The sequence below is a fragment of the Delphinapterus leucas genome, chromosome 8 (genome assembly GCF_059928025.1).
Source record: "Delphinapterus leucas isolate spDelLeu-1000000601 "Yukka" chromosome 8, BTC_Dleu_Yukka2, whole genome shotgun sequence".
Classification (NCBI taxonomy): Eukaryota; Metazoa; Chordata; class Mammalia; order Artiodactyla; family Monodontidae; genus Delphinapterus; species Delphinapterus leucas.
The window spans coordinates 48,547,688-48,561,090 of record NC_143136.1 but is presented as its reverse complement, the minus strand read 5'-3'; positions in this window follow the sequence as shown (position 1 = coordinate 48,561,090).

Here is a 13,403-nt window from a genome sequence, read left to right as displayed (position 1 = left end):
TGGTGAAGCATAGATATGTAAATCAGCAGAACAAAATATAAATTTCAGGAGTACTCCCAACAATGATCAATTGACTTTTTCTAATTAATAAACTTTATTTTAGAACAGTTTAGATTTATAGAAAAAGTAACCAGATAATACAGAGAATTCCGATATGCTCTCCATCCTCCCCACACCACATAGTTTTCCCTATCATTAATATCTTGTAATAGTATGGTACATTTGTTATAACTGAAGAACCAATAATGATACATTAGTATTAACTAAAGTTCATGATTTGCATAAAGGCTCACTCTAAAGTCTTGCTATGAGGTCAGTGTTATCCTAATAACAAAAGCAGAGAAAAACAACAGATGTAACAAAACTACAATTACAGACCAATATCCCTTAGGATTATAGACACAAAAAAATAACAAAAATGAAAAAAACAATAAACAAAAACAAAAAAATTCATCAAAATACTACCAAAACAGATCAAGCAATGTATAAATGAATTGAACACCATGACCAAAAGAGCTTCAAGTATATAAAAGTTTCAAGATTGGTTCAACCTAAAAAATTGATCAATGTAATGTACCATATTAATAGAATGAAGGAAAAAAACAACAAATGATCATCTCAATTTGATGGAAATAAAAAGTATTTGACAAAATCCAACACATTTTCATGATAAAAACACTAAAACTAAGCCAGGAATAGAAGGGAACTTTTCAACCTGACAAAAACATTTATGAAAAATCCATAGCTAACATCATATTTAATGATGAAAGACTTAAGGATTTCCTCCTAACGTCAAGAACAAGACAAATATGTCTATTCTTGCCACTTCTACTCAACATTGTACTGAAGGTTCTAGACAGGGAAATTAGCCAGAAAAAAAAGAAATAAACGGCACCTGATAGGACAGAAGAAATTAAAACACTCTATTCAAAGATGGCATGAGCTTGTATATAGTAAATCCTAAGTAATCCACTGGAAAATACTATTTGATAAAAGAATTTAACAAGGCTGCAGGATACAAGATCAAGATACAAAAATCAACTGTATTTCTTACATTGGCAATAAACAATCAAAATTGAAATTAAGAAAACAGTTTCGGGCTTCCCTAGTGGTGCAGTGGTTGGGAGTCCGCCTGCCGATGCAGGGGACGCAGGTTCATGCCCCGGTCCGGGAGGATCCTGTATGCCGCGGAGCGGCTGGGCCCGTGGGCCATGGCCACTGGGCCTGCGCGTCCGGAGCCTGTGCTCCACAACGGGAGAGGCCGCAGCAGTGAGAGGTCTGCATACCGCCAAAAAAAAAAAAAAGAAAAAAGAAAACAGCTCCATTTACAATAGAATCAAAAACAATAAAATCCTCAGAAATAAATTTAATAAAAGATATCCAAGGTTTATACATCGAAAACTATAAAACATTGTTCAAAGAAACTAAAGAAGACCTAAGTCAGTGGAAAGACATCCTGTATTGATGGACTTGAAGACTTAGTTTTGTTAAGATGTCAATAATCCCCAAATTTATCTACAGATTCAACACAATCCATATCAAAATCCAAGCTTCCTTTTTTTCTGAAATTGACAAACTGCTCCTAAAATTCGTATGGAATTGCTGGGAACACTGAGAAGCCAAAGCAAGTTTGAAAAAGAACAAAGTTGTAGAATTCACATTTCCTGATTTTAAAACATTACTACAAACACACAGTAATCAATAGGATGTGGTATTTTTATATAGATAGATATATAGATTTATGGAATGTAATTGAGATTTCAGATATAGACCCTTACATTTATAGTCAACTGAGTTTTAACAACAGTGTAAAGACAATTCAAGGGAAATCATAGAATTTTTAATAAATGTCTCTGTGCAAACCCGATCTCCACATACAAAAAGAATGGATTTGGACCCATACCTCACAGCATTTACCAAAAATACATCAAACAGATCAAAGACATAAATGTGAGATCTAAAACTATACAATTTGTAGAAAATGTAAATGCAGATCTTTGTGACCTTGAGTTAGGCAATGATTTCATAGATATGAAACCAAAAGCAGAACAACAAAAGAACAAAATAGATAAACTGGACCACATCAAAAAAAGTTTTAACATGTGCTTTAGATTATACTGTCAAGAAAGTATAAAGTTAACCCACAAAAGGAAAGAAAATATATGCCAGTCATATATCTGATGAGGGATTTGTATCAAGAGTATATAAAGTACTCTTAAAACAAAACAATAAAAAGATAATATACAAAGGATTTGAATAGACATTTCTCCAAAGAAGATAAACAATGGGCACATGAAAAGTTACTCAATATCTTTAGTTATAAGGGCAATGTAAATTAAAACCACAACAAGCACCATTTTACACCTACTACTGTAGCTGTAATCAAAAGGTCAGAAATAACAAATGTTTGCTAAAATATGAAGAAATCAGAACCCTCATATATGCTAGTGGGAATTTTAAATGGAACAGCCACTTTTGAACAGTTTGATAATTCCTAAAAAAATTTATGCATAGGGTTATGACCTAACAATTCCACACCTAGGTATACACCCAAGAGAATTGAAAACATATAGCCACAAAAATCATGTACACGAATGTTCATAACAGCTTTATTAATAATAGCCAAAAGCTGGAAGCTATCCAAATATTCATCTCTTGATGAATATATAAACACAATGTGGTACATTGATGCAATGGAATATTATCCAGTCATAAAAAGGAATGAAGTACTTATACAAACTACAATATGGATGAAATTCTTACACCAATACATACAGATAAATATATATATATCTAGGTCTATATAGATATTTATATATATGGATATAAATGTACACTTGGTCATAAAGTGAAATATCTTTTTCATTGTGGAGTCAAAATAAAAAACATTTGAAAATCATTGTTATAACCTGGCTGGCACAAAAAACAAAACACAAAAAAGGAATAATATTTATGGCATGTGAAAATTATAAGAAATTCAAGTTTTAGATTCCATAAATAAAGTTTTGTTGGAACGCAATAAGGCTCCTTTATTTACGTACCATCTATGGCAGTTTTTGCATTACAGTGGCCAAGTTGCGTTATTGTAACAGAATGCACAGCCTGTAAAACCTAATATTCACTATCTGTTAATTTATAGAAAAAAACAATTTTTAAACCATGGATTAGACAGTAAGTACTTGGCAGGAAAATGAAGGAAAAGGTAAAATAATACTTTGGGGAGCATCTATAAGTATATGTGGATTTTAAAAATAATCAGATAAATTTAATTTTGAGACTTGAAACAACAGAAGACAGCAAATTTTAAAAAGAAGAATTCAGTTATAACATTATTACACAAGTTCTTGGAATGTTAATGGTTAATTTTAAAATAATAAACACATAAGGATAAATTTACAGTTTGTGTAAATATATAGATTTCTTGAGCAACTATTGTATTCTGAAAATTGTACTGAGAGAAATGAATAGGATCTATGTCTCAAGACTTATTTAATATGGTTGAAGCAGTCAGTACTTGTGATTCATTTTTACTCATAATTTGTAAATTTTGATAATTCCCAGGGACTGCATTCACATGTATAATCCCACTGAATTTCAGATTCACTTTACTATGTTGTTCTATACAAATGACTAATTTCTAATTATATGAAATAAAAATTATGGACAGAAGTCTATGAGTAGGAGTTATACATCCATATTCACAGTAAGACTCATTCCCTGATCCAGGGGCCAAAGGAAGCTAAGTATTTTGAATAATATCGATTATGGTTCCCAATTTCTCAGTGACCCCTTCCTTCTCATGCTGTTGACTAACTGCTAGCTCTTTTGAAAGTCAGGATAGTTGTGGTCTCAGCAGGAAACATTTATTCCAAATCTTCTTCTCTGGCTCTGCCTTTCCAGGTTGGATGGAGACAGAGAAAAAGAGAAAGAATCCAGGAATCCAGGCGTTCTGCAGAGAACACTGTATTCTGTGCACATGCACAGGCGGTACGTGGTGGCATAAGCCCTGGACTGGGAGGCAGGAAAATCTGCGTTCAGCTCCCTGATCATCATCTAACTAGTTGTGTAAGTCCCTGCACATTTAATTTCTCAGGACTTTAGTTTCCTACTGTAAAATGAGATTATGGCAAATGGTCTATATTTTTTAGCTTTAAATTTATTTTTGAGTTGACCATAAAAATATAACCCCTTGGGCTTCCCTGGTGGCGCAGTGGTTGAGAGTCCGCCTGCCCATGCAGGGGACACGGGTTTGTGCCCCAGTCCGGGAAGAGCCCACATGCGGCGGAGCGGCTGGGCCCGTGAGCCATGGTCGCTGAGCCTGCGCGTCCGGAGCCTGTGCTCCGCAACGGGAGAGGCCACAACAGTGAGAGGCCCGTGTACCGCAAAAAAAAAAAAAAAAAAAAAAAAATATATATATATATATATATATATAAAACCCTTATGTTTTAACACACTTCATAAACAGAGTCAAAGAATGTAACTTATCAACACCATAGTATATGGCATATGTGATAACGTTACATGGAGAAGTTTCTGCACATTGTCAGCTTATAATTCCAAAATAATATTAAATGAATTGTGAAGCATTGGTGGAAGTTTTATAAGTATAAATAAAAGAGCTGTTATAAACAAATGAATGCATGTGACAGGCTTTAAAGATAGGTTAACATATGTCAAAATAACTAATCTGAAATTTTAAGTCACTATCTTTAGACAAGAATCATATTAGATGAACTTAGTTAGGGTTTTATCTATTATCATCCATAGGAATATAAACTTTACTGTAATTTCTTTGTTCTAATTAAAATGGAGTATAATCATCCAAAATCCAAAGCTACATTTAATCATCTGAGCTATTCTTATTGTTTAAGGCATTCTGAGGTTCTGAGATCCTTGATAATAAACTTCTTAGGAATAAAAGGAGAAATATTAGCTTCTACATTTTAGAAAATTTGCTTCATATTAGGCTATAGGAAAATTACTGGTATACATATATTTTCCCTCCATTGAACTGCAACCTTAGGTCATAAATGCATGTTTTATTAATAGTATTAATATTGACTAGATAAGTCTATATAATTAATTTGCATGCTTAGCTATTCCCTCCCATCTTTCTCCAAATTTTGCATTTCTCCCCCCTTATGTACTACTTTGAAATCTTCATTAATCTTCATGATTTTTTCTTTTCTATAATCTTTGGTTGAAGATTTTGGTTCTTAATCTTTAAGAACTGTACCATGATATCTAAGATTGTCCATCTATTCTACATCATCTTATCTTTTTTTTCTCATGTACCTTGTTTTTAAATCCTTTTATTGCTTGCTACATATTTGACCTAGAATATAGCTTAAGTAAATACCAACCTCTCTAACTACTAAGACGTTTACTGCTTTTATTTGAAAATATATAAGAAATTTCTCTCTTCAAAACAGCACGTTCACTCAAATTTAAAACCATGGAAAATGCTAAATTTACACAAGTCCAATAAAGATGCAATGTTGTAAGTCCTATGAAAAACATGAATCTGATTTTGTAATGTCATTAAGGAAATACTATCACAAAAACAGCATCAGGTGTGGCTGCAAGGCCATTAAAAAAAATAATATTCCAGGAAACACTTTTAGTAGTTTCATTGTCTAAAGTTAAACTGAACACTTAGTCATCTTGTGCCACTAACAGAATTGTTCAATTACTCAACTAGAAATACTTATATATATATGTATACACACACATTGCATACTTTACTGTTGTGCATTTTATTTTATGCTAATTATAGCTCAATAAAGCTGATAAGAAACAATATTATATGAAATTACTGGAAAACTAACTAAATGAAATTAAAAATAATAATATACTAATTGTTAAAAAATCGCTGTGTAGTATAAACTTAGGAAGACTAATATCAGGTAGAAATTTTTTTTTAAAAACAAAGGAGTTTCAAAGACAAAGGAGTCCTCCACAAGACATTAAAGCAAATGAAAGATAGGATTATATCTATGTGAGGGTAGGGAGATTTACAGAGGATAATAGAAATGTTTAATTAAACTTTTATTTTACCTAAAAAGAAGTGAACCCACATATTTACTAGGTACTCATTATTAGCAGTTGACAGAATCGAATAAAAATAGTGTTATAATTTCTGAACTCAGCATAATACAATGATTAAGAACAAGGTGTCTGAGGTCTGGTGACTTAGTTTTAAATATTTGCCCCAAATTCCCTAGCTCTGTGATTTTGGACAAATTATTTAATCTCTCTAAGCCTCAGGATTTTTATTTATAATATGGGAAAAACAGCAATACGTACTTTTGGGATTTGTGGTGAAGAGTCAAAGTCAAAAAATATATAAAGTACTTAGCACTGGGTTTGTTGAGAATAAAGGCTAACATATTTTTAATGGAAATTAGACACTGTGTTAGGTTGGGGAAATGTTTACTAGCATAGTCTGTGTAGTAATATGATGAAACTGTATTTTTAAACATATTGCTTCACAACACTTCTCTATGCTAGGAAGCGATAAATGTAGCAGTGGGGAAAAGAAAAATTAAGTAATTTCCCCATTAAGTAAAGTTCATATCAATGAAGAGGTAAATTTCAGTAGAAACTATAATATCTCTTGACATCAACTATATGTGTTTTCAGTGGTATGATAGCTAGCCTCTTCCTTATGAATGATATCTAGGCCATGTTCCTCAAAATCCCTCTGTGCAGTAGCCCAGTCTGATAGAATGAAAAATGAATGTCAAACTGGCATGAAAAATAAGAGTAGTGAAGAAAATCTGAACACTACATGCACTAGGTTTTGCTTAAATGGCATATAGAAAATAATTTGACATAAATATTGATATGTGGAAAACATTGATATGTGGGGAACTGTATTAACACAAAGCATCAGACATAGGACTGCTAGATTTAAACAATATTTTGCTTTAAAAATGAGACAAAAATGGAAAATTCTGAAGAGGGAAAAAAAGCCAAAGCAGAAACTGATCATTTTGGAAAAGGTAAACCAATAGTGCAAACAAGACCCATGGCAGACTCTGAAATTTCCCATATGCGAAAGCCATTCATATGTGCAGAAGTATCAACAGCTTTGAAGTTAAGTAAGAAGGATAATTATTGCTTTAACTAGATACATCTCCAAATGAAATCTAGGGCGAAATAGAGCTATTCCTTGTCATAAATTATAGGGACATAGTTCTCCTAGAACTCATGGTTCCTATGACTTATTTTCAGGTTGCTTCACAGAAACAGATTGTTGAATATATTTACTCATTAGCAGAAGTCTAAACAAGTCAATTCCACAAAAAAATAAATACACAGAGAAGAAAATAAGAGTAAATTGAGTTTCAATTTTTAATGACATGCACATCCAACTTAGAAGATAGTTAACCATGCCCTAAAAATTCTGTGATTTCTTGATATCATTAATAAAGCCATACTCAAATAACGTCTCATTGAAATTGTTGTTAAACTGTCTTTTCTTTCATCATTACATATACTTCAATGCCCACCAGGAACCCTGCTATCATCCACATTTTATAGTCACGGTGAACAGATTATATGGCAGTGGAAGATGATATACCATATACCAGCCTCCCTCTCCCTACCTTATTAATATATTGGAGACTAAGCTAGTTCTGACACATTAGCAGGCTCTCAAAACACACTAGGTAGGTGAACATTAGATCTGGTGACTCTTCTGACAAGTCAAAGCTTCTCTTTAAAGGCTTATTCATCTAAGCTTTCTCTCATAATCTATTTATATATAGGACTCAAAAGAGACTTTGATCAAAAGTGGTGGGATCATATCTTTAACAGTGTGAAAGTTAGATTTATTTTTTACATCTGCTAAACTGCTTTTTCATATACACTCCCCCAGTGACTTTCACAAGCATCACTCCTGTGCATATACCAGAGACTTCATGCTGCAAATACTGCTCCTTGTGCTTGAGGCAGAGATTCTACCACTAGGAGTCCTACTCAATCACTTGGTAAGTATTAATATGTCAGCCATGAGAAGGCCTAAGACCCTTGCCATTAAATTCCAGGTTGTTTGTAAGGCACTATAGGGGGATGTATACCTTTTAAATAATATGGGCAATATGTACATCATCTGAGTTAAATGAACACCATTTATACCCATGGATATTAGACATGTAGAGCCAGGAAAATTAACAGAAGAGCTCTTATTAGATGTCAGAGTAACAATTGCCAAGTACCCCTGTAGTAGACCATTATGCCATAGTTTCCTGAAAATATCCTCATGTCTTAGTTTCTTTCTTAGCTGTCTATTTTCCCCTTGTGAGTTATCTTCTATTTATTTGACACAGTTTATGTAATCTATCTCTACACTTGTTCTTGCTCTGTTGTCAGATATTAAGTGGCATAAGCCACTTGACATCCTAGTTCACTACACCCAACTTGTGACTATCTTATTTACTTGGACTAGTTTGGAGTATTTACTTGATTATTTACTTTATCCTGACACGATCAGTTCCATTCACCTTTACTTATTGCTAAGGTCCACTTTTTTTAATGTGGTTGATTTTTATCTATATTTCATTAAGAAATGTTGTAGATTACAATTCATGGGGTAAAATGTGGAGTCTGAAAAGACCATGAAACCTCATGGAGCATACTCAAAAGAGGAGAACAATTTTAGGTTTATGCTGCCTCTGTGAAGGAACACTCTCAACCAACATTGAGTTCACCCTAGGTCTTAATTACAAAGCCAGAGTTCCATTAAGAATGTCAGGGATACTGTTCACAAAACAGGGGGCAATTTATGTGGCACAATCTGTCAATTTCACACTCTATCTCTTTGGCCTACACCTCAGGTAGTTTACATAGAGGACTTAAATATACCAACAACCTCCTGCATCTCTGCTCTGGAGATATCTCTGGCCACGGGAAGATGCTTGCTAGGCAGTCACACAAGGCAAGCTTAAAGTGCATGCAAGATAATTCACTGGAGCTCCTGGAGTCCCAGGGGTTGTAGGTAATTTCTCTAATTTTTATTTGCAGGGCAAGGGGTTATATATAAGTTCTTCAATTCCCTGCCCCTCAGTAGTCAAATTCTGTGGCATGTTTTGCACAGTCTTTTAGCAGCTTCTGGTGATATTAATCCCAATTGCCAACACGGGTAACTTGCTCATTAACTCATCTTCTATTGACTTTACTCCATTCATTTCTCACTTCCCTTCTTTCTCAAGTGGTTCCAGGGCTCAACTCACAAAGAGATTTCTTGTATCTAAATTCCTGTGTTAGTATCTATGGAAGAACCCAAATTAAGATAAAACATAAGGATTTGTTCCCCAAATTGATCATATTTATAGTTCATGTAGTCTAAATTGTTACCTAGTACTAGGTACTTTATTATTTTGACCTCTGCCTCAAGAGGTTAGAAAAGTAGTTGGAATATACTTGTTTAAATTAATAAGATACCATGTATCTCATACATGGTATCTTATTAATTTAAACAAGTATATTCTTGGTATCTTATTAATTATTTATATACATTTTGTTGAAAGACATTTAGTATTTCCTCTTAGCAGCTTAGAAATTAAATTAAGGTTGTACCAGATTATTTTCACCCCATTGGTCTATAATCAGATAACAAAAGGGATCTGATTGTCAGTCATACTCACACAATATCAGAGACTTTACCTGATGTTATGAGTTGAATTGTGTCCCCCCCCAAAAAAAATGTGTTGAAATCCTAACCTCTAGTACATCAAAATGTAGAAACAGTGTCATTGCAAATGCAATTAATTGAGATTTGGTTATACCAGAGTAGGGAGGCCCTTAATCAAACATAATGAGTGTCCTTATAAAAGATGGCATGTGAAGACACACACACAGAAAATGCCATGTAGTAATAAAGGAAGACAATAAAGCTACAAGCTAATGAATGCCAAGAACTGCCCACAAACCATAAGAAGCTAGGATGAGGCAAGGAATGATTCCCTTATGTCTCTACCAACACCTTGATTTTAGACCTCTACCTTCGGAATATGTTTCTGTTGTTTTAAACCACTCAATTTGTGGTACTTCGGCAGCCCTAGGAAACTAATATACTTAGTATCAAGCTATATTTAAGAATTCAAGGATCCTAGTAATCACAAGTCACAGGCAAATAGAGATAACTCCAGGTCAGGTACTGTATAGCACTCCAGGTGTTTTCTTTCCATATCAGACACACTTTGACCAGATTAATATAGAAGTATCTAAGAAATATATGGAGCCACATTCATAATAGAGAAGGGAGCCCCTCAGTCATCTCCATTTTATACTTAAATATTTAAATAGCTAATGTGATTTTTCCAGGGATCCATGCCACCTAAATTCATGGATTCCAAGTGTATTTACTTCAGGCACACTAGACAAACTAGGTAAATCCTGCTAAAACGATTCCATAGATAACAACTTTCCTACTGGCAAAACCATTAAATAATTTGTCTGCAGATCTGTCATTAGCATGTTTACAAGGTTTGATAAAGCTTTTCCCACAAGCAAAGGGATAGAAGAGATTCCTGACCTGCTGCTTAACCATTTTTCTTCCAACATAATAAAAGTATATTTATAATGTTTTAAACTTATTTTTTAGCTCTCTGTAGATTTCAGAGAGAAATTATTGGTTAATTAAAGGAAATTATAAGGAAGATAGTATCTGCTGTATTTCTGCTGTATTCAAACTTTTTTATATTATTGTTTTTTAAATGCTTTATCTTTAGTCTTAGGAAAACATGATATGTTAGAAAGACATGATTTTACCACTTGGTCATGTAGTCTTGAACAAGTTACTTAAACTCAGCTTATACTTTCTAAACCTGAAATGAGAATAACTAGTCCACAATTAAATTTTAATTATTGGGTACCATGAATCTCGCTGTAAATGCACCATATTAGTTCCTTCTTTCTCACCTTGGTCTCACCTCAATAATTTCTAGCGTCTCCACTCTGTTGTTTCAAGGTATAGTTGCTGGATTGTAGACAGTATTCTCAGTGTAGATACTTCACATTTTGGTAATGTGCGTTGTTTTGTTTTTAGGAATAAAGTTTCATAGTGCTTTAGATTTAAACTGAGAGTGAATGTCAATGTCTTCTTTGCATGCTATGTTTAAAAAAGTGGGTAAAAGCATTAAAATCTTCAAATATAGCTTTAAAATATTGTTTGATTCATGTTTAAGTATATATTAGAAAGATGCAAAGCAATATAAATAGAAATTTAATCCTGGGGATAAAAAGGAAGGGCTTTAATTATTATAACAGATGATATGAAATTTAGATAGGTTGATATATTTTATATATTTAAAGTGTGCCATTTATAGTTCTGGATCAGAAGAGTGGCATCATTTTTTAACAAAAGTTAACTCTTGGGTAAGTGTCTAGCTGGGATATATCTATTTCATATGTTTAATATAATTTTTTAGTTTAAATTAAATTTCAAATCTGCATACCATAGCATATGTGTGAATACATAGTGTTCATATAACTGTGTGACTTACAGAATTTTCACAAATACATCAGAGCCAATTTAGTGGCTTTCTCCTGGGCTATAGTCCTCAGTTACACCCTGAATAGAATTTAAACTCTTATGCTGTGTGTCTTTCTTTAAGTCAACATACCTATCCAATAACTCTCCAGGGATAATCACTTCTGAATTCTTAGAGATTAATTACAGCGCTTTTTGTACATTATAAATAAATAATTATTAATAAATACTCTTTTGTACCTGGCCTTTTAACTCAAGATTATGTTTGTGAGGCCCCATCCATATTTTTAAGTGTAGTCACTGTTCTCTCTATGTGGAATATTTTGTTTGTTTATTTTTGCCATAGTCTTTTCATGCTTGACTCATTCTTATCATTCAGGTCTATCATGAAAAGATGTGATTTCAAAGGAGATGTTTTGATATTCATCCTGCTCCTTCCATTTGACTACTTTACAGTACTTACTGTTATTGGAAATCATTTTGTATACCTACTTTTTATAAATAATTTATTGAGGTATAATTAATTAACAAAATAAATTTCACATATTTAAAGTATAATTTTGACATAGGTATACACCTATGAAAACGCTAAAACTCCTCCATGAAAACATCATCTTTGAGGGTAGATAGTGATAGAGAAGGAACATGCAGGGAAATTCCAAGATATGGATATTATTCTGTTTCCTCATCCAGTGTTGACTGCATATTTGCCTTTGTAGAGTTTCACTGAACTGATGATTTGTGCACTTTTTTCTAGTGTATGTTATATTTCAATTTTCAAAAATTATGCTCTGATTTGTCTTCATCCCCTATGCTTTCTTTGCTCGAATCTTAATGTCTATTTTTGTGCAGTTCTTTTCTATACAAAAGTATTTTTCACATATTTATGAATAAAGACTCAAATCTTCCAGGCATTATAACAGACTCATGGAACTGTATGTTTAACTAACTCAAGGGTTAGATTTTAATATAAACAGCAATCTACTGTTAACCTAACTTAAAGCTGCATGATCTTATGTAAGAGTATCAAGAGTTAAAAGATTTTTGCCTGATTTATAATCTGAAGATTTCAAGTGATTAAAATTCCCTTAAAAATAATTTAAATTTTAGACAGTTTTTTCTTTAAAAGACATACTAATTAGATCTCTAAAAAAGAACTAAAATACTGGTTACATTTTTCTTGCAAAATTCCTTATGTCTCGTGAAGAAATACCTTATGTTTCAGCATCCACTGAGTTCATAAACACCACCTGAATGTTTTCACACTATGTAATTGTGTTATGTGAGAAAAGCAGTCCTTTTCACCCTTAATTGTCTTCTAATGTATGCTTACCATATGGCAAGCTGCTGAGCATAACAAAACAGTGATGCTAATGCTCTTTTATTTTATAGAAATCTGACAGTAAATAAGTCAATAATAATCTTAGGCATTCTTTAAGTAGAAGGGGTGTCTCCTGTCACCTCTCTAGAAAGACTACCAAAATAACCCATTGACTGAATATAGATTTATTGCTTACTGCAGAAAGACAGTGAACTATCTTGACAGTTTTAGGAATACGTGGAACAGAAAGGTCAGGACAAGATATTTATAAGATTTGGGGGATCCAATTAAAGGGGGTCCTTTCAGTGAGAGGGTATACTTGAAATTGGGTCAAATTTGTAAAATAATAATTTATTAGTAAGGGACTCAGTTGGGATTGTCGAAGTGAGCCTTGATGAGCCCATTTGAGACGTCGATGGCTGTGAGAAGAGAACTGTACTTCAGGAGAGCTAGTGAAATATTCTGTGCTTTGGGTATCTGGATTTTCATGAAGTACTTAGAACAAACGTATCTGTAACTTAACCTTCCTGGGTAAGAGTTTCCTGGAAGAGCAAAATAATGTTAGTGCAGACTGTTGGACAGTAA